Here is a 20,089-nt window from a genome sequence, read left to right as displayed (position 1 = left end):
CTAAAGAGAGTAACTTGTTTGTTAAGGTCAGTCTTTAGAGAACATGTTATTTTGTTTGATATATAATCATTTGTTTCAAGGATTCTTACTATTACTTGAATCTCTGTTCTTTGATAATAAACTTATGCTTGTTTTAACTATATACACCTCTACTCCAATACAACGCTGTTCTAGGGAGCCAAAAAAATCTTACTGTGTTATAGGTGAAACTGCGTTATATCGAACTTGCTTTGATCTGCTGGAGTGTGCAGCCCTGCCCCCACCAACACTGCCTTACCACGTTATATCCAAATTTGTGTTATATCAGGTCGCATTATATTGGGGTAGAGGTGAATATCTAAGTGCTATGGGGTTAGGCAGAGTGCTTATTTTGAGTTGAATCTTAGATAGTGATATGTACTGTTTCTTTGGGAACCACAGGCCTGGTACTTCTGTGAGTGTTCAGTGTATAAAGGGGCTGAATACTGCAGGGTACATTCTGAGTATTTGGGGGTTGGTGTATGCTTGTCGCTACCTGTACAGAGAGCAAGGTAGTACTTGTGCTGCCAGAGGTTGTTAGTTACAAGGAGATGATCTAAGCAGGCATGGACAAGACTGATTCACACTAAGGACAGGTAGTGGTGAGATGCCTCACAACCCTGGGAAGCACCACACACCCATGCAAAATTCTCCTTTTACAGCAACCAGCAAATCTGGGTGGCCACCTTAGGTGTGTTCCCTGTATGTCAGGTTCCCTGACCTTCTAGGCTAGTATGTCTCTTCACATGGCAACAAGCCACAGCAGAGCACTTATATAGTATCAACACCCAAGTTTAGAAGAAGATTGTTGTTGGGTTTCTTTTTCGGGGGGGGGGGTGGGGGGGTTAAAATACTTCCACAACATAGTGTATATTTTAACTACAAAGATAACGATTGATAATTGCTAGTAATTACATTCTTCTAATCAAAAAGGATGTGTCCATTAGGTTGTTGCTGAAAATGCAGATTACATCTTAGACACAATGGGAATGACTCCTCTTTTAAATTATTTGCCTAAGAACAGCACCTGAAATAACCATTGAGTTTGAAAGCTGTTTCATGACATCTGGTCAGCTGCATACTGATTTCTAACCAGCTAAATGCCTCTTGTCTAAAGTGGGCAATGGATCGATCGGCTAGAATCAAGCTGTTGTAGTTTCTGTGATTAATTTTATGTATTGCCTTGTCATGTTTGTCATTCCTTTCCTGGAGATCTGTTTGATATGATGTTTAGAGTCAGGAAACATAAAGAAAACAACAATGCTATATTTATTTTTGTGTTTTGAATATTACTCAAGGAAGAAAGAATGTTTAAAAGAGTTTCCTTTTCTTGCCAATGCCAAATAAAAATTGCCTGATGAAAGAAGATTAGCAAATGTTGTGTTTAACAACTGGTTCCCAAGCACAGAATACATAAAACACTTTGTATGTTTAAAAGTTGGAAATAGGTGTTTTGAGGGGAAAAGAATATACAAAGCCCTAGTTATTTACTAATACCTCACTTGAGACAGGCAAAACAATGGAATCACCCCCCATGGAGTTTGAGAATGATCCCATCTGTCCTGACAGAATTGGTTTGGTTTATCTTCATGTGGAGCCTGTGTAATGCTTAGATTAGATTGTTTATTTTGCTGATTGAGTGCTAATATACAGTTGGAAATGCTCAGTTCTAGCTTGGAAATTTTAGGTTTTATGGAGAAGAGGATGCTATATTTTATCGTTAGCTATTACCTGAATTTGCTGCACATCTCCATATGACTATAAATCCCTGGCATGGATTCGTTTTTTCCCCACTGTTGGCTTCAGAATGTTGGCTACAGAAAACAGGAAGAGATTAAGTAACAATAAAAAATGACATTAAATGTGTGATTTAATAATAAATAGAAAAGAAAAGAAAGGATACATTTTTCTTTCTCTCTCCCTCTTGTCCTTTGCCTACAAATAATCTAGTTAGATTATAAAATCTTTGGGGCAGAATTGTGTCTTCTTGCATGTATGAAAAATGCCTATTACACTTGCAGTGCTATATAAATAATGAGCAGTAATCATCATCATAATTAAATTCCACAAACTGCTTGTCTTTTTAATTTATTTTATTATTACCTTGCGTGAGTGAATACTCACTTCGTCAAATGCATGCCTCTGACGAAGCGATTAGTCACTCATGAAAGCTTATGCTCCAATACGTCTGTTAGTCTAGAAGATGCCACAGGACTCGTTTATCAGAGGGGTAGCCGTGTTAGTCTGGATCTGTAAAAGCAGCAGAGAATCCTGTGGCACCTTATAGACTAACAGACATTTTGGAGCGTGAGCTTTCGTGGTTGAATACCCACTTCGTCAGACGCAGGACTCGTTGTCGCTTTTTACAGATCCAGACTAACATGGCTACCCCTCTGATTATTACACTCAAATGTGGCCCATTAAATGGTTGCCAGGTTTAGAAAAACTTGACCTCCTTTTACCCACATGGATGGTTTCATTTATTTATTTTAATTTTCTGTGGGTTTTAACGAAGTACGCTATAACATAGAAGGTGAGATTTGTTCCTGGATCTACCTCCACCTCTGAGATAGACTTGTTAGGTCAAATTCACTACTGGTGTTAATAGGTTTCCCAGTGACATTTCCAATTATAGACAATTAATTGTTTCATTTGTGTTATTAGTGCATGTGCATGTTGCCTCAGAGCAAACCCCACATGCACAGAAGCGGTGTTGCAGAGGTTAGTGATCTGCAGTGCCCTCTTTTCCATCCCGGTTCCATGATGGTCTGCCATTTCCATGGCTTACCTTGTGGCGTGGTCACCTCTCAGTCCATTCCCCTTCTAGGATTAACAAAAAAATCCCAAAATAAGAAAACCCAAAGTCTAGTGACCTCTACACTCATCCCTCAAACTCCACTGTTGATATCTGTACCTCCTCTCTTGCTCTGGGGAAGAAGTAGGGGAACCTGACTCACTCTCTCTTCTGTGTTCTAGCCAACGACCTTGGTTAACATGGCTAAGGACTGTGCCTTCAGTCCCTCCACCCTGGACTGCTCTGTCCTTTGTGCTTCCAGTAGATGTCTTCACTGGGTCTGCAAACTCTGCTAGCCTTGCTTTGCGTTTGTGGTTCCTCACAGTTTCTTTTTTGCCAACTATGGAGAGTGATGGCACTTCTTTCCCCTCTTGAAGCATCTGGGAAATAGTAACTGATTTTCTCCCAAACACTACTTATTCCCAAGCCCATTTTCCTGTCTTCGAATATCTCTTCCATCCTTGTAGATGAGACCTACCAAAAATTCGAAGGAGCCACATCATGTGACAGGGATGGGCTGACCTAGGTTGCACTTAAGGGGGCAGGTGGCCCCTTCACTGTGTCATTTAAAGCCAAATTTACAAAGAGCCAGTTGTTTAATTGGATCTGCTAAATCATGAATCAGAGGGAGGGACTCATATACCATAGATTAATCTATCAGGTAGAATAATATCTTGGTAGGGAATTATTGACAGGCTACAGTTTCAGATACTTAAGGATTATGGAATATGCAGATAGAGTCATGGATTCTAAAGCCAGCAGGGACCTTTGTGATCATCTAGTCTGACCTCCCAATAACAGAGGGCGTAGAACGTCCCCAAAAATATTTTCTATAGCATATCTTTTAGAAAAAACATTCAGTCTTGACTGAAAAATTGCCAGTGATGGAAAATCAACTACCCCTTGGTAAATTGTTCTAATGGGTAATTATTCTCACCATTAAAAGTTTATGCCTTACCTCCAGTCTGAATTTATCTAGCTTCAACTTCCACCAGTTGGATCATGTGATACCTTTCTCTGCTAGATTTGAGAGCCTGTTATTAAATATTTGTTTCCCTTGTAGATACTTATAGACTGTTGTCAAGTTACCCCTTAACCTCTCTTGTTAAAGTAAATACACTGAGCTCCTTGAGTTTCAAGTATCAGAGGGGTAGCCGTGTTAGTCTGGATCTGTAAAAGCAGCAGAGAATCCTGTGGCACCTTATAGACTAACAGACATTTTGGAGCGTGAGCTTTCGTGGGTGAATACCCACTTCGTCAGGACGCAGTAGTGGAGAATCCAGGGCAGGTATAGAATGAGGCTCAGCAAGCAAAGCTAGAGTAACGAGTTAGTTCAGTCAGGAGGGGTGAGGCCCGTGTTCTAGCAGTAGAGGTGTGAAAACCAAGGGAGGAGAAATACTGGTGGTTCTTCAATTGGCAGCCATTCACAGTCTTTGTTGAGTCCAGAGCTGATAGTGTCCAAATTTGCAATGAACTGAAGCTCAGCAGTTGCTCTTTGAAGTCTGGTCTAGTTTTTTGCTGCAGGATAGGCTACCGTTTAAGGTCTAGCTATGTGTGGTGCCAGGAGTGACGTGCTCTCGCTACAGTCGTTTTTGTATATTTGCATTCCTATATCTGATTTGTGTCCATTATCCTTTTCCGTAGTGACTGTCCACGTTCTGGCCGATGTACATAGCAAGGGGCGATTCTGATAATTGTATGGCGGATTACATCTGGGTGACGTGCAGGGTGAATGAACAGTGCGATGCGTATGCTGGATCTGGTAGTCTACTGCTGATGGTGCGTCGGGGTGTAGTCACTATGGGACGTTCTAGCACAGTGGCATACGGACGAGTTTGCATTGCTTGATTGGAGTTGTCGGTTCTGAGGCTAAGAGTTACTAGTGTACGGTGTGCAGTTGCTGGTGAGAATACGTGTTCAGGTGGCAGGTTGTCTGTGGGCAAGGGATGGGCCTGCCACCAAGACCCGTGAAAGTGTGGATCCATTGTCCAGGATGGGTGTAGCATCCCTGATGATGCGTTGGAGGGGTTTTAGCTGGGGGCTGTAAGTGATGGCCAGTGGAGTCCTGTGGTTCTTTCTTGGGTTTGTCTTGCGTAGAGGCTTCTGGGTACACGTCTGGCGTCTGTATCTGTTTCCTAATTTCCTCGTGTGTGGCTTTGTAGTTTGAGAATGCATTGGTGGAGATTTTGTAGTGTTGGTCTCTGATTGAGGGGTTAGAACAGATGCGGTTGCTAACCTCAGTGCTGGCGTGTAGACAATGGCATCGTGTGAAGGCCCGGTGAAGTCTGGAGGCATGAAGTAGCGTAGCGTCGGTAGGTTTTGATATAGAGTGGTGTAATGTGACCTCATTCACGTAGTGCACCGTGGTGTCTAGAAGTGGATCTCTGTTAGATTGGTCCAGGCTGAGGCTGATGGTGGGTGGAAGTTGTTGAAATCGTGGTGGCCATCAACTCTGACAGAGCCCAGCTAATACCCCTCCAACGGCATCGAGGTCTAAGAACAACCCTGATCCTGGACAGATGCCCAGCTTTCACGTGTCCTTGGGTGCGGCCAATCCTTGCCCACAGACAACCGTGCCAACCTGAAACGTATTCTCACCAGCAACTGCACACCGTACCAATTATGTAAACTCTAGCTCAGGAACCAATCGCCCATGCAACAAACCTCGATTGCCAACTCTGCCCACATATCTACACGCAGCACACGCATCATTAGGACTAACCCAGAATCGACCATAGCCAGTCATCGGTTCTATGTCAGCTTGACACAGTCCCACAATGTAAATATACGCCATTCATGCCAGCAATGCCCCTGTCTGCTCATGTTATCATCGGGCCAAACTGGACGAGTCACTACGGAAAGGATAAATGGACACGAATCAGATATCAGGGGGCAATATACAAAAACTGCTATGCGAGAGCACTTCAACCTCCCGTGGCCACACTATAGCGACCTTAAGGTGGCTATCCTGCAGCAAAAAACTTCAGGACCAGACTTCAAAGAGAACTGCTGAGCTTCAGTTTTCATTTGCAAATTTTGACACACTATCAGCTCTGGACTCAACAAAGACTGTGAAATGCTTGCCAATACAGAACCATTTCTCCTCCTTGGTTTTCACGCTCCTACTGCTGAGAACGGGCCCTTCCGCCCCTCCGCTGACTGAACTAACCTCGTTATCTCTAGCTTGCTTGCTAGCATATATATACCTGCCCCTGGAAATTTCCACTACCTGCGTCTGACGAAGTGGGTATTCACCCACGAAAGCTCACGCTCCAAAACGTCTGTTAGTCTATAAGGTACCACAGGATTCTCTGCTGCTTCTCCTTGAGTTTATCACTCTGAGATAGATATTGTTGCAACTAGTGAATAAAATCTCCCCAAATTCTTAAATTCACAAGGATTGCAGAGTCTAGAGCTGGAAAAAAATAGAAAAAATTTTTGGTAAGTTTAAATGTATAAAAATCGTTTTTAAAAAACACACAAGTTTTTGAAGTATTTCATTTTTTCCACTTGCTCTGACCTTTTCCTCCGTTTTTTGTATTTCCTTCCCTCCTCCCCCCCAACCAAACACAATTTTCTTTCATGTTACCTCCGGAAAATGAATTTTGAAAAGAGAGAAAGTGGCAGAGAGGACTGAATTTTTCAGTCTTCATTGAAAAACTGGAAAAGTTCAAAAACCATAACTTTAAATTTGAAAAATAGGTAATTTTAATTGAAAAACTTTTGAACAGAAATGTTCAATCGTTTGTAGTAGAGACAGAGAGGTTCACCTGCAAGTATATGATGGGATCAAATGGCCAAAGCACCTCCAACATACTATGATCCACTGAGTTATTGTTACCCTCTTGGGTCCTGTAAGGTTCATGGGAGGTAATGGGCCTACCCAGGGTGCTCTGCAAGAACGAGGCCTACACACACTGTGAGTTATTTGGCTTTAATGAAGGTAAAGTGACACACTCGCAATGGGGACTCCTGGCGTTGCTGTCACGGAGGCGGGGAACCCAGCACACCGAAGCTTGGGCTGGTATGGAGTCCAAAGGTGGGACCGAAGCCCTGCAGCTATATATACCAAAATGCAGAAACAGCTTATACATAAATAAATGGGGCTTTCCACAGGTGGTGTCCGCCCCTTGGCCCACAGCCAGGGGCTTTCCACAGGCTGTGTCCACCCCTTGGCTTAAGGCCATGCAAAGCGGTCCTTACCAGCTAGAAGCAGATTATACTGGCGTGCCGTGTCCTACAGTGACCAGCTGCCGAGAAAGCGAAACAACCCTAGCCAGGCCGTAACACAGTCTTCCGCGGTCCCGTGCAGGTCCTCTGTCAGAAGCAGCAGAGTCATGCCAGTACATTTTCTTACCCATATGTCAGTGGTCTGAATTGGCCAAGTCAAGATCCACATGCTGTCATGGTCAAGTTCCAATGCTCTGTGCACCCTTCCTATTTGACTTTGGTAACTAGGAGAAAGATCCCACTGAATATTTGCCCTCATTGTCAGCAAGTGATATAATGGCCTGACCACGAGAAGCAAGAATGTTCCCATTAGTAGTGAGGAAATAGGTTTAGTAAAATCTTTCTAATGTTAAAATCATGGTAGTTATGTAAAAAAATCTTTTCAAGCTGAACGACAACCCTCAGCCTTGGCAAGACTTCAGAGACTGAAATTCTAATCAGTTTTTCTCAGTTGGTGATTGCCAGCATACTTGGCATGTTACTGAGCACCAGGAGAAGTAATAAATTGATATTAAAAGGTATATGCAGGGAGGGGGAAACCACCTACACTTGACTTTCTTGGAAACAGATTTGGAAGGAGACAGCCAAGATTCCATAGTTCCACCATTTACTCTTGGAGTTTTTAATACATCTTATACTGCATAACTAATCCAGGTGGAACTGTCAATTTTGCCCTGAAAACTAGAGTCTAATTTATAGCTCTGTTTTAACAATTGGTTCTTCTTTAAGAGTAGTGTATTTCGCTACTGTCAGAAAGGAATAGTTGATTGCCTGGTCTTCCTAAGGTTACAAAGTGCCATGGCATATTGGAGGTCACGAGTTATCCATGGTCACATAAACACCACCCTATACCGGAAACCCACTGACCGCTATACTTACCTACATGCCACCAGCTTCCATCCAGGACACACCACACGACCCACTGTCTACAGCCAAGCTCTAAGATACAACCGTATTTGCTCCAATCCCTCAGACAGAGATAAACATCACAAGATCTTCTCGTCACAGCATTCTTAAAACACAATACCCACTGCTTGAGTGAAAAAACAGATTGACAGAGCCAGAAGTACCACCTACTACAGGACAGGCCCACAGGAACTAAAGAACGCCCATTAGCATCACCTACAGCCCCCAACTGAAACCGTCTCCAGCGCATCATCAAAGATCTACAACCTATCCTGAAAATATCCCTCACTCTCACAGAACTTGGAGGAGCAGCCAGTCCTTGCTTATCTCTCTTCTGGTGCCAACCTGAAGCAAATACTCACCAGCAACCGCACACCATACAACAAAACACTAACCCAGGAACCTATCCTTGCAACAAAGCCCGATGCCAGCTCTGTCCACATATCTATTCAAGTGACACCATCATAGGACCTAATCACATCAGCCACGCCATCAGGGCTCGTTCACACCTGCACATCTACCAATGTGATATATGCCATCATGTGCCAGCAATGCCCTCTGCCATGTACATTGGCCAAACCGGACAGTCTCTACGCAAAAGAATAAAATGGACACAAATCTGACATCAGGAATCATAACATTCAAAAACCAGTGGGAGAACACTTCACCTCTCTAACCACTCAGTGACAGACTTGAAGGTGGCAATTTTGCAAAAAAAAACTTCAAAAACAGACTCCAAAGAGAGACTGCTGAACTCGAATTAATATGCAAATTAGATACAATTAACTTAGGCCTTAAAAGAGACTGGGAATGGTTGGGTCATTACACTAATTGAATCTATTTCCCTATGTTAAGTTCTCCTCGCACCTTCTATGAGTCATCTCAATTATCACTTCAAAGGTTTTTTTTCTCCTGCTGATGATAGCTCATCTCAATTGATTGGACTCTTCCAGTTGGTATGTGTACTTCCACCTTTTCATGTTCTCTGTATGTGTAAATATCTTCTGTCTGTGTGTTCCATTCTGTGCATCCTAAGAAGTGAGCTGTAGCCCATGAAAGCTTATACTGAAATACATTTGTTAGTCTCTAAGGTGCCACAAGTACTCCTGTTCTGTTCTTTTTGCGGATACAGACTAACACGGCTGCTACTCTGAAATCTATCTTCCTTTTTATACTCACTGTAAAATGAATATTCCCATTTCTCCAATCTCTGTCTGCTTTCAAGATCACCCAATTATTATTTGTTTTGTTAATTTTGGGCCTTATAATATCGGCCCTACTAATTTTACTTGTGAAGTAATCCCCTTGAAATCAATGGGCTAACTCGTACAGTTAAGCACTTCTCTATGTAAGCCTGAACCAACTCCTATTAAAGACCATGGAAAGACTCACTAATTTGAACAGGAGGTAGATGAAACCCTGTGAGGGAATCAGGCTCTGTGTATTTGGTCGCTACCTCCAGTGAATTCTGCAAAATAAACCACCAGAAAAGCAAACAATAACATGATATATTTTCGTAAAATCTTTTTTTCCATGCTATCATTCCCTTAACCTGTGATGTTCTACTTTAGCCACCTTAGAGGAAGATAGTTTTGTCTTCAAGTTTGTTATATAATCTTATGCAATATTAATGAGGTTTTCAAGTGTCTTGCTGTAGTAATTATAGCCTACTCTGTATTTAAGCATTTACTAATTTCCAAGTTTTTATAATAATTACAATTAAATTATTCTTATAAAATGCACACCTATATGACTCACATCTGTTCCTCCCAAGGATGATTATAATAACTAGCCATTATATACTATTTTTCATCAGTAAATCTAACACTAAAGGCCAGCAGTCCCAACTCCTGGCTAAAGGAGATTTAGGAAAGTGAAAAACAGAATCTTTAGTGGATCCAGGTTTATTTTTTTGGCTTTGTAAAATATCTCCAGCTTTCAGGACCTATTAGCATCAAATAAAAATCAAAAGCATCAGATTGCAAAACTAACAAAAATTATAGCTGTGAAAACAGCATGCAACCAAAACTGGTCTGCTTTCTTGGCTTGTCCACATGAACTCTCCCCAATCAGTTACTTCACCCTCTGCTGTTATATTTTGATCCCTGTATGGATGAAATTACATGGTCTTCATGATTTTAGTTTGCTTTCTGCTGTGCAGTAATCTGTACCATAAAACCTCATACAAAAGCAAACTACATCTGAAAAAAATGCCTTTATTAGACAGTGTTTCTTAAAAGGCAGAGTGGAGGCATATTTACCAGTCTGTGTTGATAGCATAGGTTATAACTGGCAGTCAGGCAATGGAGACATTTTAATGTTCTGAGATTTCCATTTGGGGATAAATTCAGGCTTTAGGCTGCGTGTAGTCTTATGCTTGAAAGAGTGTCATATTGTTGTTTTATTTGTGAAGTGCTGCTGATATGCTTAGTACTGGACAAAAGACAAAAAAGAAAAAGACAATGAAAATATTGGGCCAAAGGTGTTAACACAGTCACCATCCAACATTAAAGAATGTTAAATAAGGTCCTGGGTTTGGTTTATGGAGACCTCTGCCTGCTCAATACATTGGCAAACACCATTAAAATCATTTTAACTTTTTATTAAAGATCCAGAAATGAAGGAAAAACAGATAAGCATTTGAAATGCACAGTATGAAGTAAAGCTTTCATTTTAACAACATTTCTTATTCCTTTTCCCTTTAGCTGCTGTTTTAGAAGAGGGGAAAACTCGCCTTGTTTGACAGTGTCTTACATAGTATCGAAGACATTAATAATTGTCTTTTTGAGGAAAAGAAAAGACGTTACCTGAGATGGACAGGAGCTATTATTGTTGCTGCTGTCATTAAAGTCCAGTCCTGTTTCATCTCAGGTGATGGATGGGATTCTGCTGGAGTTGGTAGGAGTGGCAATGTCATCTGGATCCCTCTCTCTGGCCCAGGCTGGTCAGGACATCCTCCAGGATTAGGATAAAGAAAGTCCAGGGTCCCAGGAGATAGTGGGGGTGGTAGTCACAGTGGTGAAGCTCGCTTCAGTAGCCTCCATCTGTTCTTCTGTTAAGGACCCACAAAGGGAACAGTGGGTGGAACAGCCCATCCCCTCATTATTTTGTCCCCAGTTAGGTCTAATATCCAACATACCAACTTGGGTTCATTAATTTCTGGTTCCACATATTCTGTCTTTATGATTTCAACATAGTCCTTGAACTATATCAAGGTGGCCTTTTAGTATGGACTAATTTAGTCTCTGTCTGGTTCTTTTGCAGCTGTTTATAACTGCCTTACTAAAAGCAACTTGACCTACTTTCATTTGTTATTGGTTATTGTAACATTTTATGATCTTTCATGTACTGTTTACAGTTGATCATAATTAGGATAAATTTGTTTGCTCAGTTATCATAATGCCACCCCAGAAGCATCTTGCTATTTCAAAGAAAGATGCAGATAAGACTGGGCAACACACTTGGACACACAAGAAAAAATGTTAGCAGTTTTTTTTTTTTTTTTGTTGAGTTCTCTTTTACAGAAAGTTGGGTGAAGAATGCATTTGACTGACATAGTTGTAGTGTTTATTCCCCTTGAGGAAGAAGTGAGTCATGGGGAAAAGGTGTAGTGGGGTTGAGAAGTCATTCCATTTGCAGGGCAGTGTGGCCAATTTTGTGCATGGCAAAAGGTTTACAGTGCGTTGGCTCAGGGATGCATAGTGGGACTGTTTAATATATTCATTAATAATCTGGAAAAAGGATGTCTAATGAAATAGCAAAATTTTGCTGGTGAAACTATTAATTCAGGTTAGTCAAAACTGAAGAAGTGAGGAACTCCAGAAGACCTTAACAAAGCTAGGTAAATGAATAGCGTGATAGGAGGTGAAATTCTAACTATTGACGAATACAAGGGAAATCACATTGGAGGGACTAACTAATTGTACAAGCTGGGGTTTCTAAATTTAACTGTAACCACTCAAAACCAGAAAAGATACAGGCTTTATTATGAACAACTCATTTGCACACTGGCGATTAAAAGAAGGTCTGTGCTGCTGTCTGGTAGAGGGCCGCATGGATGGAGAGCCAATCAGGCCCATTATTAGGAGTGGGGGCAGACAGGACATGTGCATCCCAGTAAGCCCTTGCTGCTATCACTTCTTCTGAGTGGGAGAGGCCCAATGAGGTGCTACCTCTGTGATCTGCTCCCTGAAATCCTAGAGAGTTAACACCTTGCAGCCATCTCCACAAAGGAGGCATTCGATATGTGTCTTGGATTTGGAGAGCATTGTCTGCATCGTGTACATCACTTACTTTCCTCCTGGCTGCCCCGCACCACAAACAGATTACTCACGTCCTTGTAGAAACAACACACTTGGAGCTGGGGGGCAGTGTGATGGACCATGGCTGGTCTTACTCTAGGTCCATTCTAATATTACTTTTGCTGTCTTGCTATGTTTCTGTGGTCTGTGCTTTGAACAGTTAGAACCTGAATTGGGTCCTTGGTTTGCAGTTTGTCTAATAAGCATTTGTTTTTGTCCCAGCCTGATGACAAGGCTATTAAGTATTATTAGTATTATTATTTTATTATATTATATTAATTAGCAATAAGGTTTTTCCTCAAAAATTTGTTTGGAGCATCCAAAACTACAGCTTATCTTAATGTTTGACTAAAGCCAGTTTACAGTGTTTTCGTCTCTGGCATTTCTCTGTTACAGTTCTAAGGCCTTACTGAAGTCCATTTTATTGAAACAAAATGGGTATTGCTAGTCTGTCTCTTTAATTGTTCTCAAACTGCCAGCTGTGCCACTAGACTTCAATCCTTTCTTTCATGGTAATTGTCACCATGAAATGTATAATTAAAGTATATTCTGCACTCAAGTACCTTTTGGTTTTTGTAAAAAAAATGTAGAAGGAAACCCATCCTGTGTGAGATTTGTGCAGCTTGCATACACTATTAGTAGTCTTCACTATGTCCTTTGCTGCCATCAAGTGTAATTATATAATTATGCAGGTGTGACTGTTCACATACTGCTGTTTTTAAGGTGATGCCAGCTTTCTAGAGCTCATTCTTGCAGGCAAGATCCCAGAGACTGCAAAAAAAAAAGGGCAGATATATTGTCTATTTATAAAAAAGGGAATAAGAACAACCCAGGGAATTATAAACCAGTCAGCTTAATTTTGGGACCTGGACAGATAATGGAGCAAATAAGCAAAACAAAACAAAATTTATAAGCAACTCAAAGATCATAAGGTGATAAGTAACTGTCAACCTGTATTTGTCAAGAACAAATTGTGTCAAACCAACCTAATAGCCTTCTTTGACAAGGTAACAAGCCTTTTGGATAGGAGGAAAGCAGTAGATGTGATATATCTTGACTTAAGCTTTTGATACAGTTTTGCATGACCTTCTCGTAAACAAACTAGGGAAATGTACCTGAACAAACCTACCATAAGGGGAGTGAACCACTGGCTGGAAAACCATGCTCAGAAAGTAGTTATTAATGTTTCACAGTCAAGCTGGAAGGGCATATCGAGTGAGGTCCCACGGGGATCTGTTTGGGTCTGGTTCTAGTCAGTATCTTCATAAATGATTTGGATAATGGCACAGAAAGTACATTTATGAAGTTTGCGGACAAAACGAAGATGGAAGAGGTGCAAGCCCAGAATTGGAATTCAAAATGATCTTGACAAACTGGAGAAATGGTCTGAAATAAATAAATAAAATTCAATAAAGACAAATGCCAGGTACTACACTTAGGAAGGAATAATCAATTGCACAAATATAGGATAGGAAATGACTAGCTAGAGAGGAGTACCGCAGAATAGCATCTGGGGGTTATAGTGGATTGCAAACTGAATCAACATGTAATATTATTACAGAAATTGATCATTTTGGGATATATTAGCGGGAGTGTTGTAAGCAAGACATAAGAAATCATTCTTCCACTCAGCATTGATAAGGCCTCAGCTGGAGTATTGTGTCCAGTTCTGGGCACTACACTTCAGGAAAGACGTGAACAAATTGAATAAAGTCCAGATGAAAGCAACAGAAATGATTAAAGATCTAGAAAACATGATCTATGAGGAAACATTGAGAAAGCTGGGTTTATTTAGTCTAGGGAAGGGTAGACTGAAGGAGGGGCAGGGCATGATAACAGTCTTCAAGCACATAAAAGCTTGTTATAAAGAGGAGGGTGATAAATTATTGATCCTTAACTATTGAGGACAGCACAAAAAGTAACAGGCTTAAATTGCAGCCAGGGAGATTTAGGTTAGACATTAGGAAAAACTTCCTAACTGTAAGGGTAGTTAAACACTGGAACAAATTACCTAGGGAGGTTGTGGAATTTTCGTCACTGGAGGTTTTTAAGAACTGGTTAGACAAACTCCTGTCTGGGAGAGTCTAGATAATACTTACTCCTGCCTCATTGCAGGGGACTGGACTTGATGATCTATCAAGGTCCCTTCCAGTTCTCCATTGCTAGGATTTCTGTGATTTTGCAGCCAGCATTTTCAGACTGCTCAACTTTGAAAGAAAGCTATGTATTGCGTGAAACACATCATTTTACATTAATGAGAGATGTACCTTTTAGAAAAACTTTGGTTTCATATATTCATTGAAGACTGTTTGCCTTGTTAATTAGGTGATTCCGCTGAAGTTTATTAACCATTTTTTCCTGCTGTTTTTTGGTTAGTAAAGCAACATGATGACTTTACCATTTTTTCTTGCTGTAAATAAATCCATCTATAATCCAAACAGGGTTGTTAACCTTCTAGTTAGTGTACTCAACCTAGATGTCAAGAAAAAACAGTTTTGCAAAATACTTGTCAACAGTGGTGGAAAATATCTCATGTATTGAGTAATAATTTTCCCCACTAAATATTTCTCATTTTCTTTTATTTACTTTTCTGTGATGCCTTAGGGGCCTGATCCTTATTGTTAGTAGTGGTGTGATGCTAGGAGGTTATAAGTAACCTCAGCGTCCAGTGGCCACATGCTGGCAAGTCACTACTGAACCTCAGTGCGAAATGAGAGTGATGGGTATTTTGGAGGCCTGGGCCACAAATGAGAAGATAGTTAGAGATATGTACCTTGTACAATAGCACTACAACATGCTGCTTAAAATACTTTTGTTTCCTTTATCAATTAAAAGCTTCAAAAGTTCATTAACTGAAGACTTCAGTTCAGCAGTTAATTTAAACAAAAAATTAAATAAAACGATCAAGAATCTTCTGAGAGAAAGAAAAAAATAATTTATTTTTTGAAAAGGATGATGTTTGTTTCTGTAAAGAGAAATTGCCAGATCCACAGCTGTGTTAAATATACATGTACATATGGACTTTGCTGGAGCTATGTTGATTTGTGTTTGTTGAGTGTTTATACAAAAGTATAGATATGAGGCTTTCTGGAGACTGGTCCAGAACCTGGCCTATGCTAAAATCCCATTTTGCTGCTTTGTCAGTACAAAGGAATTTTAATATAGTTCTAGAGAGTCAACTGAGGATTCGTGTAGTACTGTGCTCTGCAGATTCTCCAGGTAGCATAATGACTGTTTGTGGGGAGTATGCTACATGCAGGCACAAGTTGGAGCAGCCCTGAGGCTGCTCTAATTAATGCTGGGGGAAAACCAGCTGCTCTAGAGAGCAGGATACTGCAAAGATGACTTTGCTTCTCCATGCACCTCCAACTCCTTAGCAGTCCTGAATGGAGTGCTGATGCAGCTGAAGATTAGGACATGTGCTTCTAATCATTACAATATCAATTTATTTTGAAAAAGATTTTTTACACTAATGGTATCCCAAAATACTTTCAAGAATATGTACAGAGATAACAAACAAAAAGTACCAACTACAAAGAAATTAGGAGGAAGAATATAGCCACAGAAGAAAAATTTTCAGATGAGATTTTAAAATGGATGCAATGTTGATGAAGCAGAGGGGTACAAGAAGACTAGTCCCGATGGCAACATATGACAAAGAGGAAGAATGATAAAATTGTGAAAAGGGACATAGTACAGGGAGAGGAAAGGTGAGAAGACAACATCCTAGTTTGTGAGGTAGGTTGCAAAATGTCTAGGGAGGGTTGTAGAAACAAGTGAAATATTGCTAATCAGAAAAGAGAAGGTAAACAAGTAGTCTTTCAGGAATTCGATAACAATGGATACCCACAGGATTTCTAGCATGCAGTTTTTCTGATAAATGAAGACAGCATTAAGATTAAGATGAATACTGAAACAACACAGAAATGATTCGAGTATTTTTAAATAGGCAAGTTTGGTGTGATTTTGATAATGTAAAGTGCCATTTTAAGCTTGACTCAGCTGGCTTGCGATTTCTTAAATAAGGGAGAGAACTAGGTGGACATTTATTTATGATGAGAGCACCATGTGCCAACTCTTTTCTAGGGTGCGGTATGCTCTTCATGCTGTCGCATCCGAAGTGGAAGATGAGCCACAAGGCATTCAGAAATTACTGTGCCTGAAGAATCAATTATAAACTTTCACCATTAAGAAATTAGATATGGTGTAATTTTTACATAATTGATATTATGTGCAAAAATTTACATAGGTAGAAGAGAATAGTAGTTGATTAAAATTGGGATGGAATATTAAAAAAAACCAGCTAAAATTATTAGCTGTTTGTAGAGCAGTGCAGTGCTGACAGACATTTGGATTACTTGTTACATTTATTATGATGTTTTTCTTATGATGTGAACCTGTTAAAATATCTGTAGTAGTTTCTCCATGAATTAGTTAAAAAAATATTTTGGAAATTCTTGCATTTGGTGTGGAGGGATCTATTTTAAGTAAAGAGAAAAATATTACTAAGTTACTAAGGAGAAGTGTGAATGTTGTGATTGGCTACTGCACCTAAACCTGCAGACAGGTAATATGTGGAGTGCAAATGAATTGCTACTGTATAATTTTAAAATTGTAGATGTGAAAGCTAAAAAAATATTTACCTATACATGGTATAATGAATCTTTATTGGCAACTGTTATTCATAGACTATTTGAAAGGCTGTGTTGGCCAGACACAAGTTATTTGGCAGAGATCTAGCCTAAAATATGTTTCCAGAGCCTGTCTGAATAAGGATGCTGGCAGGTTTACTCTGATTTCTATTCCAGGTGACAATTTTTGGTCCAAGCATATGAGTGACCAAATATTTTCCAGTGGAATCTGGGCACTGTAAAATTTCTGAAGCTGAATAGAAAAAATCACAGGACTGACTTAAACTATAATAGCCTCTGCATACCAGCATGACGGCAAAATATTTCCACTTAGACAACACCAGGGCTAAATGCAGTGAATTAAACAGAACATTTCTGTTGAATGCTGATGGCATTTTATTATCACTTGTCAATGGGGTGTTCTCTTAGACAGCAGGTCATGATCACTTAATTATCTTCTCCTTCAGTTAATTTCCAAAAGAAAATCAAGAAGCCGCAACTGAAGGCACTGGTAACCTATTATCTGTTGCCACCAAAGCAAAGAACCCCAGGCCAAGCCAAACGAAAGTCATACCATAACTACATTAGCCGATTTGTTTTTTTCTGTGCAAAACCAATTAAGAAATAGAGCAGTTTCCATTAGTTTATTTGTGTTTCCTGGAGCAATTATAGTTGAATATGCTTTCCCAAACTACATAAATGTGGAGTCTCCCCTTGTGACAGGTTGTTTAAATTTATAACATAACGATAGTGTTTCCATCTCCAATAAGAGCCAAACAGACATTTAATTATGGTGCGTGACATTTCTGACTAAAATGGAGCCAGCAGGGCCTGTCAGACAGCTCTCATTGTTCATGAATTTTGAACAAATTGGGGATCTGTGAATTTATAGCCAGAGTTTTCTCTACTATTGTTTAAAATAGCACACATGGAAAACACACCATGGGTGTGTTGTAATTCAACTTTAATGATGTAACACTTGGTTCCAGTCAATAGTTGGAGGATTGCAGTAACATTGGTTCAGTGGTTCAGACATTGCATGTTCCTTAGCAATTATAGTCCAGATTTCAATAATGGCTGTTGGCGGGATATCCACAAGTGAAGTCATAGCAATTTTGAAAAAGAGCTAATAAAAATACACCTGCCTTGTAGTGGAAAATGACCCTTTAACATCACTGCTTTGAAGTGGGGTGAAGCCCACAGCGCTAACTAACAGATACCTCAAGGTATTATGATACATTAATCCACTCCCCTAAAGAAAGGCAGGAACTGAAGTATGTAAAGGCTGCAATTTTCTGGTCACATATTTTTTAGGCACTATGACTTCATAAGGAAAGAATGGGAATAATGAGGTGATAAAAACTGGAAGGGATATTAGCTGTAATGCTAGTAATATATGAAAATTAACTATCACAAATTGTAACTTGACAGTGCTAGAATTTAAGTCAACTATGTACAAGAAGTTAATTTTAAAATAATTTCTCGTTTAAATAAATGAAATTCACTTTTGTTCGCTCAGTATATATAGTTCTATAAGAAATCTTAAGAAAAACATTTAAGCAATATTTGTCAAAGAATGTTTCAATTTATTTTGTTAGGGGATCATTTTGACTTTAACAAAATTCTAGCTCGGCTGCTGAATATTTGCACTCTAGTAATCCTCATGGTTATTTAGCTAGACAGGCAGATCTAGCATAGATACTTGGTGCTCTTCTGTTGGGTGCTTGATGAATATGCTTTCTTGCTATATTTCATGTGCTTTGACTTATTTTTCATTTTAAGAAATATGAGTGGGTTTATCCTTTGGGATATAAGGTTATCTGTCATATCTTTTTAGGTCAGTCCATACTCCACTAGTTATAAGTAGAGCTAGTTGAAATATTTTTATCAAAAAATATTTTCAATGAAAATGGGGGAAGTTTTCCCAGAATGTTTTTTAACAGCTCTAGAGATGGGGCTGGTAATAAAGACTTGGGGGGATCTATTTCTGGTTGTACTACTAACTCATTTAGTGATTGTTTTGGAAAGTCATCTTACCTTTTTTTACTTCAGTTTAACTACCTGTGAAATGAGTATGATAATGCCTACCTCGTAGTGAGTTTATTAGGCTTAATTAATGACTGTTTAAAAAACTTCTAGATTCTTACATGACAGTCACCAATATGTGTAAGACATGGTGCGTTAGGAAAAAATTTCCAATGCTCATGTTTGTGTTCAACACAAATTTTCATGTTCCCTTTGGCATATATATCCCACCACAGAGATTATTGCATACTACCTTAGTCGTGCAGTGAGAATTCCCCAGGAAGCTTTTAAATCAGGCTTATATGATTAGGCCCTAAATGTAGGTCTTCAGCTATTCTCTATAACTTGATTTTATACAACTGCTTTGTAATCACTTGGTTTCTTATTTGTGAATCTTAAATGCAACAAGAGTTGTTGGCATTCAACACCAATCTACAAATAAATCAAAGATGACCTACAGAAAGCATACCCGGTACCTCTTCTTCATGTTGATTAGAAGGATATCAGAAATTAAAATGAATATGTAAGGCTTGGTGTGTTATGCACATTGCAACATACATTTGGAAATTAATACAGGGACATTCACCAAATTAATCAATACATTTTGTTGAAAAGGTAGAAAATATTGCGTAAACCAAAAACTTGGAGACTAAACTTAAAGCCAGCCCCCAAATCCCTGACATACATATGCTGCCATTGGATCTGCAATGATATTTGTAAGAACCTAAGATATATTATAGGCTGGTTGGTTTTCCTAAAGACAAACTTCAATTGGATTTCCACTGAATAATCCTAAATCTCCTCCAACCCATTTTCAAGCAGAGACTGCTGGGCTCTCCTTACCCACAATCTCTCCCACACAGGAGTGTGATCTGGGTAGGGAGGTGAAAGATAAGGGGCACTTCACCCCATGCTGGTCTGATCAAACACTATCCTGTGCTAAGACATGAAGGGGCATTCATCCAAAGGGCATCAAGTGACTGTGGACTAGATTAACTAGGGCCATGGCTACACTTGGAAATGTGCAGCGCTGGGAGTTACAGCTGTGGTCGTACAGCTATGTAGGAACAGCGCTGCAGTGTGGCCACACTGACAGCTACCAGTGCTGCAGTGTGGCCACATTTGCAGCAGTTGCAGCGCTGTTGGGAGTGGTGCATTGTGGGCAGCTATCCCACAGAGCACCT

General features: G+C 39.9%; 1 protein-coding gene across 1 annotated transcript in view; it reads left to right on the top strand.

The window, feature by feature from the left end:
- Positions 1-20,089, top strand: part of AGMO (alkylglycerol monooxygenase) — a 302,821-nt gene that overhangs the window by 176,999 nt on the left and 105,733 nt on the right. The window lies entirely within an intron of this gene.

The sequence above is a fragment of the Chelonoidis abingdonii genome, chromosome 2 (assembly GCF_003597395.2).
Source record: "Chelonoidis abingdonii isolate Lonesome George chromosome 2, CheloAbing_2.0, whole genome shotgun sequence".
Taxonomy (NCBI): domain Eukaryota; kingdom Metazoa; phylum Chordata; order Testudines; family Testudinidae; genus Chelonoidis; species Chelonoidis abingdonii.
Note: the sequence above shows the minus strand (reverse complement) of the source record. Positions and strands in the feature narration are given on the sequence as shown.